We start from the raw sequence: 19,048 nt of genomic DNA on the forward strand, positions 1-19,048 counted from the left end.
TATATATATATATATTTATTTAGATTTAAGTTTTATGAAAGCAGTTTTTCATGCACTAGAGTCGTATTCAAACATATGATGCATAACATAACATATCTTTTCAGTTTTCTAAAACTTAATCTTTTTCTTATGCTTTTCGTGCATGATTTATTCAACTTGTCAAACATTTTAACCCAATTGAGATAAATCTACACCAAGTGTACATTTATTAATTTCTTTCTGATGTAAAACTATAAACAAGTGGCAGTCATTTTCACCTATTCCACTTGTAGAATAGGAGTAAAACATCTGACTTTCATTTGTCTCATTGTATTTATTTTTATCATTTAACAAATCAGTGAGAGTAACGTTAAAATCCACTCTCAATTATTGGTCATAGAAGTTGTGTTGTAATTAGATCTAATTTAATGTAGAATTTGATCTTAACATGGAAAACCATGAAAAAAAATATTTTTTTTTGCCAAAGAGATAGAAAAAAATGTTATTTTAAGTCCTTCGTTATTAACATATTCTCCTAATTATAGTACATAACGAAAAATATATTAAGTTTTCAATTCTCCACTTTAACCAGCAAACTTGGTGAGTTTGTTAATAAGGGAATGGCGACGCAAAATAGCAATGAATAGTGCATCCTTCATTATTTGTGCATTATTTCTGTTTAATATTGACATTAACAGGTCATGCATTCCATATTTTATTATTTCTTTGCTTCTAAATGCTCTAAAAAAGATAAGCAAATTTTGATGCATCAAACTTGAAAGATGCCTTAAACCTTTAAAAATTAAGTCTAAAATGAAAATACTATGTGAAGAAATAAGTAGCTGGACTATTATTTATATTAAAAAAGTACATTAATATTTAAAAAGGATATATTAGTCAAATAACCATTATCTTTCTTTGATTGTTAATTAATTTTTTAACAACTTAATTGCATTTTTTCTATTGATAATTTGTCCTATGAAGTGATAATATTGATTCAATATTATATAAATAATACTATCAACACACTCTTTAGCATCCATTTTTTAATACACACTTTATTTGATCGATTAAAATTCAAATGAGTCTCATCAAATTCATATGACACTCACATGATTTAGTGGGATCTATGTGAATTTTAACCGATTTTAGAGTGTGTTAGAAAATGTGCGTTAGAAAGTGTGTTGCTAGCACTTCTTATATTATGTATCTGTGAATTGACAAATGAAGTTATTTTCAAATTTTCATTCTCACATGATTGCATATTTTAAATTTTAATTAGTTGTTGATATTATTTTTATAGCAAATATATTATTTTTAATAGAATGTATTGTTAGATGGTTTCCGAATAGTATGTTAAGGTATCAATTGGATTACAAGAAGACAATACTTTCACTGTGAGGATAGCCATCGAATTTACTATAAATATAAGCAGCACAGAGAAAAATACTCACTTGACTTATACCACTTCATAGTTTTCATGGAGTTTACACATATCTCTTTTGTAGCTATACTCTGTGCTTTGCTTGATAACTATTTTCATTTTAGTCTTGTAAATTAAAAAAGTTACATAATTTTTTATTTTTGTTTTAATTATAAATATTTGACATTTTATGAATCTCTCTTAAATTTTTATATGTTTCAATTTGATTAGTCAATTATGTGATAAATATTAAAAAAATTGATTATTTAAGTTACAAACGTTAACCATTTTGATCTTTTCTTTAAATGTTTAACGTTCGTATCTTAGGGACAAAAATGTTGAGCATTTATAATTTGAAATACGAAATATATAATATTAACCTTTTACTTTTTCAACGCTACGATATTTTAGATTATAATGTGCATGATATGATAACTAAATATCCAATTATATTTATTGTCGTGTGCTTTATTTATATTTACTTATTTAAAATAAATTAAAGTAAAATTTATTTTTAATTTTGATTTTATAATATTAGTATACATCCAACAAAACTCTAGAATAACATATTAGTGTTCTATAGATATCGACACCTTTTGTTTTTATAAACAATTATTTAAGGGAGTTTAGATATACTTCAATCTATTATTACACAAAAAGTAAAAGGTTAAACTCTTGTAAATAATTCATTGGACAATTACAGGAATTTCAATGTATAACAAAATTACTAGTGTTAATCATGAAAGTATTTTATCAACGACACAAATGTCGACATCCACCAATTTTTGCATGAAAGATTAACTAGTCTGATTCTTTTGCATTGAAAGTGACTCCTTAACTTGATGGTGTTTTGCAGTTGGTTCTGGTGGGAAATGATGCATCTCAATCAGGAGAAGAATATTGGAAATCTGTTTGCCAAACACTCCAATGCCTAAAGCTCTCCTACATTTGCTACTGCCTGGTTAATAAATATAAATTATTGTGTACTTTTGATCTTATATCATTTCATAAATGTTCAGGATACATATATATTATGTTTTTAATTTGAATTTGGGACTTTGCAATTATATATGAATTTCTAATTGATAATTGTATCATCTTATTTATAAAAAAAAATTATAAACTATTACATTGGCTTCTCGTGATTATTTTAACCTTTTAATTAGGTTCAAAATGTCGTTAATTAAATTAGATAAATATAGTTAATTAGATTAGATGATGTATGTTTTGAAACTCAGCTACTCATGTTAAATATACTTTCCCTCTGTTTAAAATAGATATATGTTAAGATTTTTGTACATATATAAAGAAATATAATATATAGACGAAATAAAATAATTACTTTATCACATTATATTTATTAATTATTATTGTGTTTTACACTATTATAAATAAATGGTAGAATTAAGATTTTACATGCAAGTAATACATGTAATAGTAATTGAATAATACAATTCTAAAAAAAAAATAAAATTATATTAAAAAGAATAATATTTATTTTAAAATAAATCATTATGAATAGACTTTCATATGTACGTTGTACCAATATAATTGCATTAATAGTAGTAGCATTTGAGTACCGATAGAAGGTACTCTTACTCTATGTCGGTTCTTTATTGTAACAAAAATTTTAGCGTAGTGTTTTTGTAAACATTTTAATTTTTAAAATAAATTTCTTTTTTTTATAAATTAAAAATAAAAAAGAAATTTTTTACGGCGCATCATTTTTATGAATTAATTTTATATTTTAATTATTTTTTATTTAAAAAAATGATAAATACTTTCATAATTTAACTCACATAATTGTGATATCTTCGCAATGTAATCTTAACCTAACAATATCGACATTTATTACTTGAACAAGAACTTAAGGACACTTTTTATTATTATTTTTTATTGGCAAGTGTAGCTATTAAGTTAGTAATTTTCTCTTTTATCAAGGTCTGAACTCTGACTCTTTCGTTCATTCAACATTTTCATTCAGTGGTAGATCTTGTATAAAATATTTGGGGGAGCAGCAACAAATATTAATTAAAATATTATAATTAAAATTCATAAAAGTTATATAATTTTATCAAAGATTCAACATAATATCAATACACAATAAAAATATAATCTATCTAAAGAGACATTTACATCAAATTACAGTTGTGCTTTTCATTCTCCTAAAGTCTTGAAATCATCGATAATTGAATCAGAATTAAAGGTTTTAGCTATTTCTTTTTCAATATAAAGGATCATATTGTCAGCAAGAAATTCATCATAGATCTTGCTACACAGTCTTGTCTTGATAATCTTCATTGCTGAAAATGATCTTTCTGTAGTAGCTGTAGAAACCAGAAGAGTTAAGATAAGACGAATTAGTCGATCAATCAAATAATATGTATCCGCTTTCTCTATTTTTTTAGAGCTTCACATGATTCAGACATAGTTGACAAGTTATTCAAATCTGAATGACTAACAACGTCAAGAATAAAGTGTATCAATTAATATCTCAAATTAATTTTCTCTTAGTAATTAAAATCCAGAGGATAAAATTTATTTACAAGAGTACATATATTATCCATATTAAATGCTCTGTAAATATCATTAGGAACCAAACTATTGCTTAGACTTAAAAGCTCCATTGTTTGCGCACAAAGTATGTGATTCAATTCCTGCAATTGTTGATCAATTGTAACACAAAAGAGATTCATTCTATATTGTTGACTCGTTGTCATGTGATCATGTTGATGACGAGCACATCCTTCACACTCTATATAAATAGCATTACAATCGGGAGAATCAATATCATGTTACTCACAAAATAATATCACATTTTTCAATAAATCATCCGAACCACCATCTCTCAACTTCTGAATTAATGCTTTTGTATTATTGATTAATTGCATTGCATTAAGTATATCTTGAGATTTATGTTGTAAAGCTTGACAAAGATTATCTGTGATTTTCATAATCTCTTTCATCATGTGCAAAATCAATATGAACTCAAATGATTTTATAACCTTATAAGCAACATTAGCATTACCACATGTAGAATAACTTGTTCCATTTCTTCTAACATTTTGAAGAGCTGCACAAGTTGGATTATATAAATTTTTCATACTACAAACAGAAGAAAAATGTGAGCTCAAACGAGTATCGTTGGCTCGTTTCAAATTGCAAATATGATTTTGTCCACTACCACTTTCAAGTTCACCAATCTCCAACAAAGTTGAAATCTCCTATAATATGGCACTTTGCAATTCATCATGACGCTTACTAAAGGAACACACAACATTGATAATAAAAGTTAAGTGTGAAAAGAAATCATGAATATGAAAAATTTCTCTATAAACAGTAACCAAAGCAAGTTGTAGTTTATGTGCAAAACAATGTATATAATAAGCATAAGAACAATCTTTGAGAAATAGTGCTTATAATCCATTCCACTCCCCTCTCATATTACTAGTACCATCGTACCCTTGTCCACAGATATTTAAAACATCAAGACCATACCGAGAAAGCACATCACAAATGGTTTTTTTAAGAGTGACTGCCATAGTGTCTTTAACATGCACAAGACCAAAAGAAACGTTCTTGTATAAATCCATTTTTATCCACAAACCTCAAAATAATAGCCATTTGCTCCCTTAGAGATTCATCACGCAATTCATCAACAATTATGCGAAATTTAGAATCTCCAATCTCTTCTCGAATATAACTTTTCACTTTACTAGATATGATATGCAAAATTTCCTTTTGAATTTTAGGAGATGTATACTTTGAATTATATGGAGCATTCTCTATAACTACTTTTGCAAGTTCATCATTGTATGATGCAACAAGTTTGACCATTTCAAGAAAGTTACCTCTATTTTTTGATCCGAGTGATTCGTCGTGGCCTTGAAAGTACAAGCTTGAAATGTGAGACAACAAATTGAATTAATAGAGCACTTGAGACGAAATCTATTTTTGCTGATTAAATCGGCACTCTACATATTACAGACATTTATGATGTACACAGATTGATTGAACAAGTTTTGACATGCTTTCGTTACATTATTGTGAAACGAACATGGACTCTCTTTAATATGTTTAACAATAGCACAACTCTTTTCGGCGTTGACCTATCTCCATGCTTTAAAACATTTTCTAGTGAAGACGTCAGAGGTAGGGTTCCCACTTGGTTGTGTACTATACAAGTAACAAAACAAACAATAAGCAACATCATTAATCAGAGAGTACTCTAGCCATGAAGGAAACATTTTGAACCAAAATGCTTGAAATTGTCTTGGATGCTTGTCTCTATTTAGGGGATATTTTTCAATTACACATACGAACTCCAATTAAGGTAAGCTCTTCGAATTTCATCTATTTGATTCACCGGGTATTCCCAAATTTGGAGACGCTTTTCAGAGTCATGTTCTAAACAATTGACATCAAATTTATCCATGGTGATTTTTTGAATCTTACAAGGCTGCTCATCTAGTAGAACTGTTTGATCACTAGAAGGATGTTTTTCAGGTGTCGATGTTGAATCTTTTCAATTTTCATCGTTGTCAGAAACTTTCTTCTTGAAAAATACATAAACTTTTTTATGTTTAAATATCGTTTCACTCCTAAAAAAATACATAAATTACTTAAAACAATTCACAAATTAACTAAAATAATCCACAATTAACAAATAGTGTCACATCATATCATATATCAACGGTTAACAAGTAAAACTTTGTTATAGTTTGTTAATAGGTAGTAGTTGGATTGGCTTCAAAATTGAAATCATGAAAAAAAAACAAAAAACTTTAAAAATATTTGACATTTTTTACTTATACATATGAAAATTTAAAATGTTTGACAAATTTAAAAAATAATGTACAAATATGAATTCAATACCATAATTTGATTAAACAAACTATTTTCAATTGGATTTAAAATGTATAAAAACAGATCCAAATATGTAAATTTTGAAATGGTAAACTTCACAACACAAAACTTCAAACATGAGATAGTTTTAAGTGGTTCATGTAAGAAAGGAAATATTTTTGCAATTATATGATAATGAAATAATCAATAAGGGACACGTGGAGAGATGATAATTTTACTATGCAAGTGGAGAGACATAAACTGTTTTACTCAACTTCTTCCTATGTTATTGTAGACTTGTAGTTGTCACGTATAGCTTGACTGATTACCATATTTAAATAACTTAATTTTCAATTATTTTATCTTTTAAATATTTAATCTAACATTATTATCATTCAAGAAAAGTTAATCTAACAATATTATCATATATAGAAAGTAAGAAGAAGTAAAGATAATATATGGTTTGGAGGATATTTTAGTAATTATCAATATTATTTTGATAATTTATCCTGATTATTTATATAAAAAAAATTTAAAAACACAGAGGATGTTGTGACCTCTGCTCGCTCCAAAGAAGATTTGTCACTGCTTTCATTCATTATCTTAAATCAGTTGAGCTACCCAACCTCCTTTTATACTTTTATTTAATGTACTAAAAACTCAGATATTGTGTGTAAAACATTTAAAAATGCTAATGAATAATATCCTTAGAACATTGGTTAAGAAACAAATATAGAAATATTATGTTGGAAAAAAGTGTATTAAACTTTTTGATGTTCAAAATTATTTTTTAATACAAAACTTCTATTTTTGACTACTATTAGAACATTTGTTAATATGACCCTAATGCATTTAACGTAAGGGGTGTATTTGAAATTATATTTCTATTTTGTAACATTAAAAATATTAGGGTCATGCTAATAAGTGTCAAGGGCACTTGTTAATATATATATATATATATATTTTAAGTTAAAAAATTAATTCACTTTTATAATTTCAAAATATGAATGATTATACAACTTTTAATTTTTTTTTTACATTTAAATTTTTAACAAGTGACTCAAAAACATTTGTAAGAATTTCTCAAAAAATTGTTTTTTTGGAGTGATCATTTAATGTTAACCCATACAATACTTTTATTTTAATGATTTTGATAAGAATGATTTTGATTAAGACAATCTTCTTAATAAATACGCATGATAACTATATAAGATTTTCATCATGCCTACTTAATAAATATAAAATTTTACTAGTTATTTATATAAATTATACTTTTGAGTAAAAGATATATAAATTATTATTTTTATTATGTCAAAACTATTATACTAACACAATTATTTTAATCACCACAATTAGATAACCAAAAACCCGAATAGTGCTCCAACTAATTGTCTCCATTGGGTTGGAGGGAAGAGGAGCAGAGAAAATATTTTAAAAATTGTGTTTAGTTTAAATTCTAAAGAATGTGTGAGAAAAATTTCTCTTATACTATTTTTTCTTTTCCTATATTTAGGGATTTGGAAACAAAAATGAAAGGGAATCAAAAGAACTTATAAATAATTTAAAATTTCTCCCTCTCCTTCTTATTATCATTTTTTTAAATCGGGAAAGGAGAAATTATTATTAATAACAATAGTATTAATGGTTTTTTTTCAATTGTCGCATACTGATTTGTTAATACTGATTTGCTAAAGCATGAAAATTTCTCTCGAGAAATCAGTTATTTATTCTTCTTTATCTCTGATTATAGTCACTATTGAGAATAGACAAAATTGATGAATAACCCACTTTCATATTAAGTGCTTCCACATTCTTTAAGCGAATGATTTGGGATAACCATTTTTCCTATATCATTAAAAAAGGTACGAAAACTTGATATGAATGTATCTAGGAAGGGACCAAGAACATGAATTAATAAAATCTGCCACTGTACCTCTCAAAGCATATTGAATCGCTAGAGGAATGAGGATAAGATCCAAAAATATGATATTTAACCAATTATCAAACAAAAATATAAGTACCGCCATTTCCAATTCACTAGATACTATTATGACTAATGACATCATACATTTCCCTTAAATCAGACCAAAAAGATGATTTGATGTAAGAAGTAAAAAATTTCTCGTTTACAAAAAATATTTGCCTCAATGCATAGCCTTGATGATCCAAGAAAGAGTAGCTAACTTTTTAGTGTGTGATGCCTTTTCGGTTGGAATTAAGTTGGCTTTCCACATAGTTTTGATGTCAACAAAAGTATTTTATAAGAAAACAAAAGTACTTCATTAAGTATGAAAAAATTGGAAGAAGAAAATCAAATGAAGGTACAAGAGGATACCCACCAGAGGAAGTAAAAAGGTCAGAGGAAACTAAATCAAAACAGTCAGCGAAATTGTAAGACCCTTAATTTTAAATTCTAATTTATGTATTTTGAGAAATTTTGTGCTAAATTTCTGAGGCTTTTTAACCAATTTTTTGGCATTATGTGAGTTAAATACCAAAAATATATTTTTAGAGATCCGATTAAAATTGTTCATCGATGAATAATTTTATTGAATTACGGTGAATCATTTGTTGAATAAAAAATTTTCTGAGATGCAACATTTTTCAGAAAAATTCATCTGCCGATGAATTGCAGCGAGAGTAGATATTTTTTTTGAAAAGTAATTTGTGATGTGAGGTGACAGACGTAATGATGATTTTTATAAAAATATCTAGATATTTGTTTTATTTTTTATTTATTTATTATTATTATTATTATTATTATAATATATTATTATTATTATTTTAATATATATATACACCTAAGAAAGGAAAAAGGAATGAAGAGAAACATAATGAAAACGTTGCCTCACTGGATTCCTTTCTTCCTCCTTTACTGTTTCTAAATTTTATTTGTTTTCAAAACACACAAACACAAAAACCTTCACTTTTCTTCTAGATCTAAGCTTCGTTTCGAGAAGTGATAGAAGAGAAAGTTGCTCATTGTCACGCTGCGTGCTAGTGAGCTAGTTTTCGACGCGGTGTCCACGAACTTAAATTTTATCAAAATTAATTACGGTACCGTAATCGCGTGTTAGAGCTATCGTTAAGGTAAGAGCTCATTCCAAACTTTTAGTTTGCATTTAGGACATTAATTGTGATTTTGTGGAAAAGAAATTTGTTGTATTAGAGGTGTGATTTAGTGAAAAATTAATTTAATGTGATTATGAGTAATTTAGTGGAATTTAAATTTGAAGTGTGGTTTGTGGTGATTCAAGTTTGGTGTGATTTATATGTTCATAATTATTATTATGAATTTTTGAGATGTGGTTTATTTGTGGATTTTGTAGAAAATGAATTGATGAAATTTGGTGGTTTATGGGTAAAAATATGGAGTTTTGAAATTGGGTGAGTTATGTTTGAATTGTTGAAATTTAATTGAGGTGCTATATATGTGTTGTGGAATTGAATTGATTGAATTTGGTATGAATTGACGGTAATTAAATTTGATGTGTTTGAGTTACGTAATGAGTTATTTTCAAATAAATGAGTTTGAACTGGAGTTGAAATTTTACGAAAAATCTAGAGTTGTTAAAGTTGTGAAAAAATTCAAATTTTAACTAAGTTAAAGAGTTTGAGCAAAAAGATAGATTGAAATTAAAAATGGTTAGAGTTTAAAATACTACTCTTTTAATTACTCTATGATTGAGTTTAAAAAGAAAAAAAAAAGGTTTAGAGTATTTTATTAACTCAAAAATTTTGGTGCTTTAATAGTCGAGTGTGTGTATGTGAAATTTGGACAATATTTGTTTAATTTAGTTTTAAGTAAATAATATAGATTATTTGGTTTTAAAAGTTTGGTGTGTAAGAAAGATTTAATTTTAAGAATTTTGTTGTGTGTGAATTAATTTTATTGTGAACAAATTGTTATAAATATTTATGTTTATGTAGTTAGCTCCTTGAGTCTCGAAAATGAATCGAGACCGTTGGCACCGAGTTAGCGGTGGGGAGAACTCTGATATATTAATGTTGTTGTGGTGATTCATGGTTGAAAATTTTGGAGATTGAATATGGGTGACTAATGTTTGGAAATTTTGGTGAGTCATGTTTGGTGAAATTGATGTGTTCATAATTAATATTATGAATTTTTGTGAAGAAATTTATGTGTGACTTGGTGGAAAATGAATTTAACTCAATTTAGGTGTGAATGGAATTTGAAGTTGTGATTTATGTGTGGTTGTGAAAATTTTAATTGGTGTGAATAAATATGTTTGAGTATGCTCTGTGTTGTGTTTGAAAAATCATTAGTGTTAATTAAATGAGTATTAAAAATGGGGAATCTTTTAATAGCTGCATTTACTTAATGATTATGGTGAAAAGAGTTAGAGTATGCTCATGCATTTCATAGTACATGGTGACCGTGATGGGGCCATGGTGATAGTGGTGACCATGATGGGCCACGGGATGATGTCATGTGAATTGTTGGTTCATCTTATCCTTGCGGGGATTGTCGCGTCGTGTTGATCTGTGAGAGATTGCACTCTAGAATGTGCTGATCTGTGAGCGATTGCACTCTAGAAAATCGTGCTGGTCTGTGAGAGACTGCACGCTAGTAAATCGTGCTGATCCGTGAGAGATTGCACCTTGGTAATTAGTACTGGTCTGTGAGAGGTTGTACAATTATGATTTACGTTGTTCGAGGAGGGTTTTGGTTTGGAATTCTGGAATCATGCATTTTGGCTTATACGCATTGCATTAGAGTGTTTGATATGCGAGTTATGTTTGTTATACTATGATGATTGTATATACATATTCGGTTGTTGTTGTGATTTGCCGTAATTGCTTTGAGGTGTGAAGTTGGGTTGATTAAGTTTTGATGTAATTATGTGTTCATAATTGATTTAATGAATATTCGAAGTGTTGATTGATTCAGAGCTATTTTAGAACTGAAAATCTGCATTTTCTTTGTTGTATTCGGCTATGACAGTGCAGTTTGTTAAAACTTCATTTTTCAACATTGTTTATGCATTTTTGGACATATGAAAACTCTTTCGAGGAGTATGCTAAGACGAAAGGTTCTTTTGAGCATTTGAAAATATAAGAATTTATCTATGTGATATTTGTTAATTTCGGTAGGTGACCTTTACAATTATTGTGGAAATTTGGGCTTTGCCCTCAGATGAGAAACAGGATCATCCTACCGGTAAGTACACTGGAGATGGGAAAGTAGTTAGTCATACCTGACCGAAGCTGTGTCAGGAGGATCTTGCGGGGAACGTGGAGATTCACCCGGGTTGTGTAGTTTTTGTAGCATGATCAGATTAGGTGGTTGTATAAGGACTAGATGTCTTTCTTTTGTGATTGTATTTATTTCATTTTGGAAGATTGTATCTATGCTTAAACTGTTTGATGTCTTTTATTTCGATGGGTCCATGTTCCACTTTTTGATGTGACGTGGGGAAAGTTAAAATTCTTGGGCAGTGCTTTTGTACAGGTCTGCCGAGAATACCCCAGGGGTGTGAGCTATGTCTGATAGGCCTCATAGCCCCGGTGTATTTTGATGTTTAAATACTTTGGATTTTTATTTCAAAAAAAAAAATATATATTCTGCTGCTTGTAAATATTTGTTATCTTGGTCGTTATGTTATGACTTAAATATTTATCCAAAAGTATTTCTTTGTTTTTATAAAAAAAAATACACTTGCGCCGTTAAAAAGCGGGGTGTTACAGAAATCATCAGAATTAGGCAAATGCACGCTTAGGAAAAGAACACGCATTTGCCTCTAATGTTTGTCTCTGAAGTTTGAGTCTGAAGATTGCCTCAAAAGAATTCATTTGTCGCTGAAGATTCAGCGTGCTTTTTGAAGCTCAACATGTTTTTGCAGTTCCAAAGCCTTTGATAATAGTATTTGTGTGCAACCTATGATGAATAATATTTTTGCACAACCTCTGATGAGCAATACCTGTGCATGCTCTAATGAACAATATTTATGCATGTTCTGATGAACAGTATTTTAGCATGCTCTATTGAACAGTAATTTCAATATGATTTTGAAGTATGAAGCCATTCTTCAAGTCTACCTTTGAAGCTTATGTTTTGCTGACTCTGATGATTGCGACGCATTCCAAAGTGTTGCCTCTGATACATAGCACACTCTAAAGTTGCTCTAACTCTTATAAAGAAACAAATATTATTTGCTCAAGCCACTAATTCTAAGTCACTCAGTCTACCTCTAACTATCAAGAAATCAAATAATACATCATCTGACTCCAACAGTCAAGTTATACTCTGATGAAGAAAAATCAATGCCTTTGATGGAAAGTTGATGATTCTGATTTAAGATAAATTTTCCTTAGCTATATAAAAAATTCTAAAGGTTCAAGAACACGACCTGCTAATTGATCATGCCCAAATCAAATCAAGTGTATGAAGGAAGATCAGATTGCTCAAGATCAGATTCGAAAATCAAAAGAATATTTGGCTAAGGATCATATTATCAAAACATATATTTCAGATTATATTTGGAAGAAATATTTGTTGACCAAACTTGAATGAAGATACAATTCATAATTATTTTTAAAGAAAAACATCGTAAACCAAGCTAGAATGAATATACGATTCAAAATTCTCAAAGGTCTAAATTGATGCCCTAATTTCAACTATAAATAATGGACCAAGACTGAAGAAGAAAGATAAAAACAACACAAATACAAAACTAAAAAAATCTTAAAATCCAAAGTTGTTCAGAAAACCTCAAGAGCTCAACTTTCTAAGTATTCAGAGTTGAAGACTTTAAGTTCTGTCAAAGCACTCATTCAAAGAAAAATATTTTTAGTGTTTCATTGTTAGTGTGAGAAAATAATTGTAATAAATCTGCTTAGTAACCTAGCCTGATAGTTTCAAAATCATTGTAACCTATCCCCATAATAGTTTTAGTGTGCCTCAAATAATTTTTGGATCTTAGATTGTGGTGAGAAGATTTGCCTTGTAGGGGATCAAGGTGTTAGTGTGCCTTCAACAATATGAGGTCGCATATTTTGTGGAGAAGACTTCACTTGTAGGGTCAAGGTGTTGTATGTCTTCAACAATCTAGGGTTGTCTTGTTTTGTCGAGAAGGCTTGGCTGGTAGAGTCAAAGTGTTTATGTTCCTCAAAAAGTATGGAGTTGTCAAGCTATTTTTAGAATACTAACTAGTAGGGTTAAATGCTTTGTAATTCAATTTGTTGAATTAGTAGATTAAGTCCTTCTGAGTTAGGAGACTAGATGTAGCCAAGTTAGTGGTGAAAAGGGATAAATTACTTGTGTCACTTTACTTCTGCATTCCTTAGGTTTATTACTACTTATGCTCTAAGTCAACAAACTCGAACCAATGTTAATCAAATAATGAAAAAGAATCTAATATAGAGAAACACAATTCAACTCTCACTTCTCGTTAGAGCTGTCAATTTGACAAACCCGCTAATTATTGGCCCCAGCCCACATGTTGGAGGGGCAAACAAAATTTATAATTTAAAAGGCCCCCAACACTAAAAGCCCCTAAAAAAAATTTGAAATGTTTTTTTCGAGAAATAATTTTTTTCGATTTTTTCACCGGTAAAAAATTATTTGCAATTTGTTTTCAAAATTTTTTTTGATTCGGGAAAAAAAATTATTTTTTCCGAGAATTTTTTATTTATTTTTCTCACAAACTTTTGAATTTTTTTTTTATTTTTTTCGAGATTTTTTCAAAAAAAATAAATTTAAAATATTTTTCAATAGAGTGGTTGTCATGTGTCAATGTCAATGATTTTAAAAATCACTAAATAGTTCAAGATATGTAAAGTAATTAAATCTTAAATAAATATATAGAAATTGGTTCTCAATGTATAAAATTGGTTGTCATGTATAAAATTGGTTGTCATGTGTCGATAGAGTGGACTGATCCGCTTTGTCATTCCAATGTATAATAGAGGACGAGAAAGTTAAAATTTTTATTTTTTGTTGGAATTTAAATTGGAGACAAAATGACAATTTAGATTATAAGAGAACCAAATTTAAACTAATTTTGTAAATATTTAATAATTAATTTTGTTAATAAAAAATATGGATATATATAATATATATTATTAGGTAGCATGCCGTGAGAGCCAGTAGTAATGATACGGTTGTACATTATTCTTTATCATTGTGTTTCTTGTTTTGTAGGTGGGACACATTTGTTGTTGGTCTATTGTGTACAACTTTCTTCGTATATATTCACTTAAGCCCAATGTAGTCAAATTTGATGAGTCCACAATAAATAATGAAATTGGTATTCTAGAAAACATTTCAAAATGTTCCACAAAAGCATTGAGCTCAATTGAAGAAAAATCACTTCCTAGTGATTGCATTGATCATCTTGAAATAGAATGTAAAGTAGTCGATGGACAAGAAAAGGTTGTTGCATTTTCTAACATATAACACTTTTTATGTTAAGATTCTTGTTTTGTAGAAATAATTTAAGTGTTGAGTAAAACTCATAAATGGTATCAAAATGAGTGGGATAAAGTTCTCGTGATTTGGTTCATAGATATTATTATAATCTAGATTGTAGTCTTATTTATATAAAATTTGTAAGATCGTAAACTCTACTTTTATATACAAATTTAAAATAAAATAAAACTATAACTATTTGATACCGTTGTTATAATATAAAAGGTTCTTGTATTGTAGAAATATATAGTTTCTAACATATAAGTGTCTAGTGGGAGAAAAGGAAAACGGATTAAATGAATTGAATAAAATATGGCTTAATTTAATAGAAATGATGCCTTATATTTTCAAGTGTTTCTCAGGTACAAGAAAAGTCAAACATTATGAAACATCTGAAAATTTTTACTGACAAGAACAACTTGAAAGCACTATTTGCACCTGCATTGTGGGGGAGTGGTATGTCCGTAATTCTATTATTTTATTATTATTATTATTATTATTATTATTATTATTATTATTATTATTATTATTATTATTATTATTATTATTATTATTATTATTATTATTATTATTATTATTATTAACTATGAAAAAAAAAAATTAAGAGAGACATTGTTATCTTGATTTAAGAATGTTGATTCATGCAGGTCGTTGGTGTGATAATTGGTATAGTTCCTCAATTAAGAAAAGTTCTAATTGGTGAAAGTGCTCCTCTTCATATGCTTCATACATCTGTATCTATGCTGGGGTGAGCATTCTATATCACCTGCTTTGGTTAATATATTATTTCGAAACTTAAATTTTGACAACAAATCCAATTACATTTCGAAGAGTTAACACAATTCAAATAACTTATTAATTATGATAAGTGAATAATTAATGAATATAATAAAATGTCTTAAATCATTAAATCGTCAATTGAACATAACTAATTGCATTGTATATTTTAAAATTCGACAATTTAAGTCATAATTATGATTTTTTAAACTAAAATATGACAATATGATGTATTTTAAATTACATGATATAGGAGGATATGATGACATGAAATGATTTATAATCATGAAATTATAATACAACCCTCTAAAAACTCCAATTTAAACTTCAAAAATTATTCATTTTTGTAATTTAATTAATGCATATAGACAATTTTATATCATAAGAGTATATACCACATTATTTATAGTATATCACATCATTATATTTTTAGTTTAAAAATCTTAGAGAGATCAAAATTATCAGATTTTAAAATAGGATGACCAATTCTGAGAATTTATGAAAATAAAGACTAAAACTGCAGTTAAACCTATTTTATTTTCTTTGCACTCTTTTTCCCATTACCAATGTTTTATATTTTAGGGTTTTCTTGGTAAGACTTTTAATAAGATAGATGTTGTTTATGGTCTTGACTCCTTTACTTTGGATTTTGATCTAGTCCCCCAATTATTTTTGTAATTTTTTTTTCTATTTGAATGAGTTTTAAGTTGGATGCAAATGATAAATGATTGTCTTAAGGTGTCAATATAGTTGAGATGTCTCGACATTCATGTGATATTTTTGCACTATAATTTTTTTTTGATTAAAATATTTTTTTATATTATTGTTTTTTACCCTTTTCTTGATGTTCAGGGATGCATGTATTCCAACAATGATCTTAATAGTTGGGGCAAATCTTCTTAAGGGTAATTAATCAATTATTAATAGTGAATTTTTCCACCCTGTCTTTGATCTCTTGGATTTAAGTTCAATTTAGTTGTTAAATTGAAAATGAATAATGTGAGGGAATGATATTTTTTTTTTCAGGTTTAAAGGGAATAGGAAAAATGGTTCCACTTGTGGTTGGCATTATTTTGGTTATGTATGTTGCATTGCCATCAATAGGTATAGGAATTGTGAAAGGGGCAATTCATTTCAACTTGATAAGCTCTGATCCATTATATCATTTTGTTTTACTTCTTCACTATGCTGTTCCTCCAGCTGTATCCCTGAGTAAGTTTTTTTTTAATTTTTTTATCATACTTCAAAATTATTATTAGTACTTGTTTCCTCATGTATTTATCAAATTATTTCTATGTATAAATAAAATTAACATATAGTGTGTAATAGTACTAATAACACCTTTAAATGAAACTCAAATACTATGTTAGTAGTGTTGATCCATATATATATATATATTGACTTTTTAAAAAATAAATATGAGAATGCATTTATTCATTCATACTAAAATGAATTGAATTGCTTAACATATAAATTACTTTTGTTGAAAAGGTACTTATTTTATGAATGAATGTGTCAGGTACAATGACTCAATTGTTTGGAGTTGGTAAAAGTGAATGCTCTGTTATCATGTTTGCAACTTATGCCTCGGCTCCAATTTTGCTTACATTTTGGTGCACAGTCTTCATGTGGCTTGTACTATAAATAATTAAATACAGTATTCTCTTGCATTTAATTTTTGGTGATTCACTCATGCCTCACTGTTAAGGCACTGTGCCTGGAGAACCAAAAAAAAAAAAAACAAAACTATAGTTTAGCTAAATTAGCACTGAAGTAGAAGAGTTACAATATTTGCACAACATAGAAAGTGTGGATTGTTTTCATAAATACTAAGGTTTGCTAATCATATCAATAATACATAATTTATTATTTTTCCGAAATACTCCTAATTGTATTTCATCTCTTTTTTAACAAATAAGTAAACAATAAATTTTATGAAGGGTAAATTTAAAAAACTAATACTCCGTACATACAATATAAGTACATTAGCAAATGACACAAATATTAAGTAATGCAGTTAATTTTATTAATTATCCTTAGATCCTAACTTAATTGGTAAATGATAATATTATTAAATTGAATGTCTTATTTTGAGTTCGAATTCAAAATCTCCAGTTGTATATGAGTTTATGGTAGCATTTACTATTTTTTTTCTATGAACTAGAAACAAAATTGCTGACATTATAAAAATTATAATATACTTTTAAAATTATCTTTCGGTAATGATATGAGAAAGAGATTGCACCAATTGAAAAAAAAGAGTAATAAACAGTTGTGAGAGAAGAGGTATCTAGTGAAAGTTTTTAAAGAGATATTAAAGATCAAGCTCAATTGAATTGGAAAATTATAATTACTTCACTAAATAACTCTATATTAATATTTTTATATTTTTTGGTATGATCATTAATATAATATATTGATAAAATTAATGTCTATAAAATTTTTTAAATGAAATACAGCTTCTCGAGAGAAAAATACCTACAAAATATGTTTCAAATAAAACATCAATATAAGTTTATAATAAAAAATTTAAGTCTATAATAAAAATTTCATCGGTAGTGAATTATCAGTAATAATATTTGATCAGTGGCAAATTTTTCTGTAGAATCTACGGTCGTTCTTGAAGCAGGAACATCAATTCTACTCATACCTGATTTTAAAAAGTATACTAAATTTAATTAATAATAATATTATAAATCCATTTTTAAAAATACAAATTTTAATTATTTTAAAAAAAATTATTTACATTTCGAAAATTTCATATAAATTGAAAGTTTCGAAAGTTTTGAATTTTTTGATGTTTTATGGAGATATATGCTGCGAAAGTTTCGAATTTATAGAAATTTTCAAAGGTTTTTATAAAAACTAAAAAATTACGATTAACTTTCAAATTAATCAAAAGTTTTGAAATTGTTGCTGAATTCTAAAAAATACGTTTCGAAAGTTTGGAATTCATCAAAAGTTTCGAAAATGTAAAAAAATTCTGAAAATTTTATTTTTGAAACTTTAAAATTTTTCAAAAGTTTCGAAAATGTTAAATAAACTCACTTTTTTATATTTTGAATGGTAATTTTTTTTTTGTAATGTTCGAAAAAAAAGTGAATAATGAACTGGTAATTTTTGTGAGAGTTTGATAGATGATAAAAAAAAGGATAAAATAGTATTTTTAAAGGAAATGATGGAGTGAGAAGTGAAGATGGAAATAATGGAAATAATATTTTTATAAAATCTGAAGTGTTTAGCATTGATCAATGCTCTGGAGAGTTCATCTTAGAGTTAAGAGCATTGATTTAAGAGCATTGATCAAATCATTTTTTCCGTAACGATGACGACTGATTTGAAGAATATCTTAGAGTTATCTTGCAAGTATTGGTTAGTTTTAGCTTTTATTCTTGAAAAAGGAAGACGTTACAAACCTTTTCGACTTCATTAACTTTACTTTCATTAGTATCACGGATTCACGGTTCTATGTTTGGGAAAAAGAAATACGGCAGTACTTGAATGTACCGTCGTTACACAGGTTGTTTCGCCGTCTTCTTCGAATTTTCTTATGGGTTATTGGCTAATGGCCTTCGTTTTAATCGTTCTTGTAA

The 19,048-nt window shown here is 27.6% G+C and overlaps 1 pseudogene; it reads right to left on the reverse strand.

The window, feature by feature from the left end:
- Positions 1-3,559: 3,559 nt before the first annotated feature.
- Positions 3,560-8,274, reverse strand: LOC105852643 (uncharacterized; annotated as a pseudogene).
- Between the last annotated feature and the right edge of the window lie 10,774 nt (positions 8,275-19,048).

This window comes from Cicer arietinum, chromosome 7, assembly GCF_000331145.2.
Source record: "Cicer arietinum cultivar CDC Frontier isolate Library 1 chromosome 7, Cicar.CDCFrontier_v2.0, whole genome shotgun sequence".
NCBI lineage: Eukaryota > Viridiplantae > Streptophyta > Magnoliopsida > Fabales > Fabaceae > Cicer > Cicer arietinum.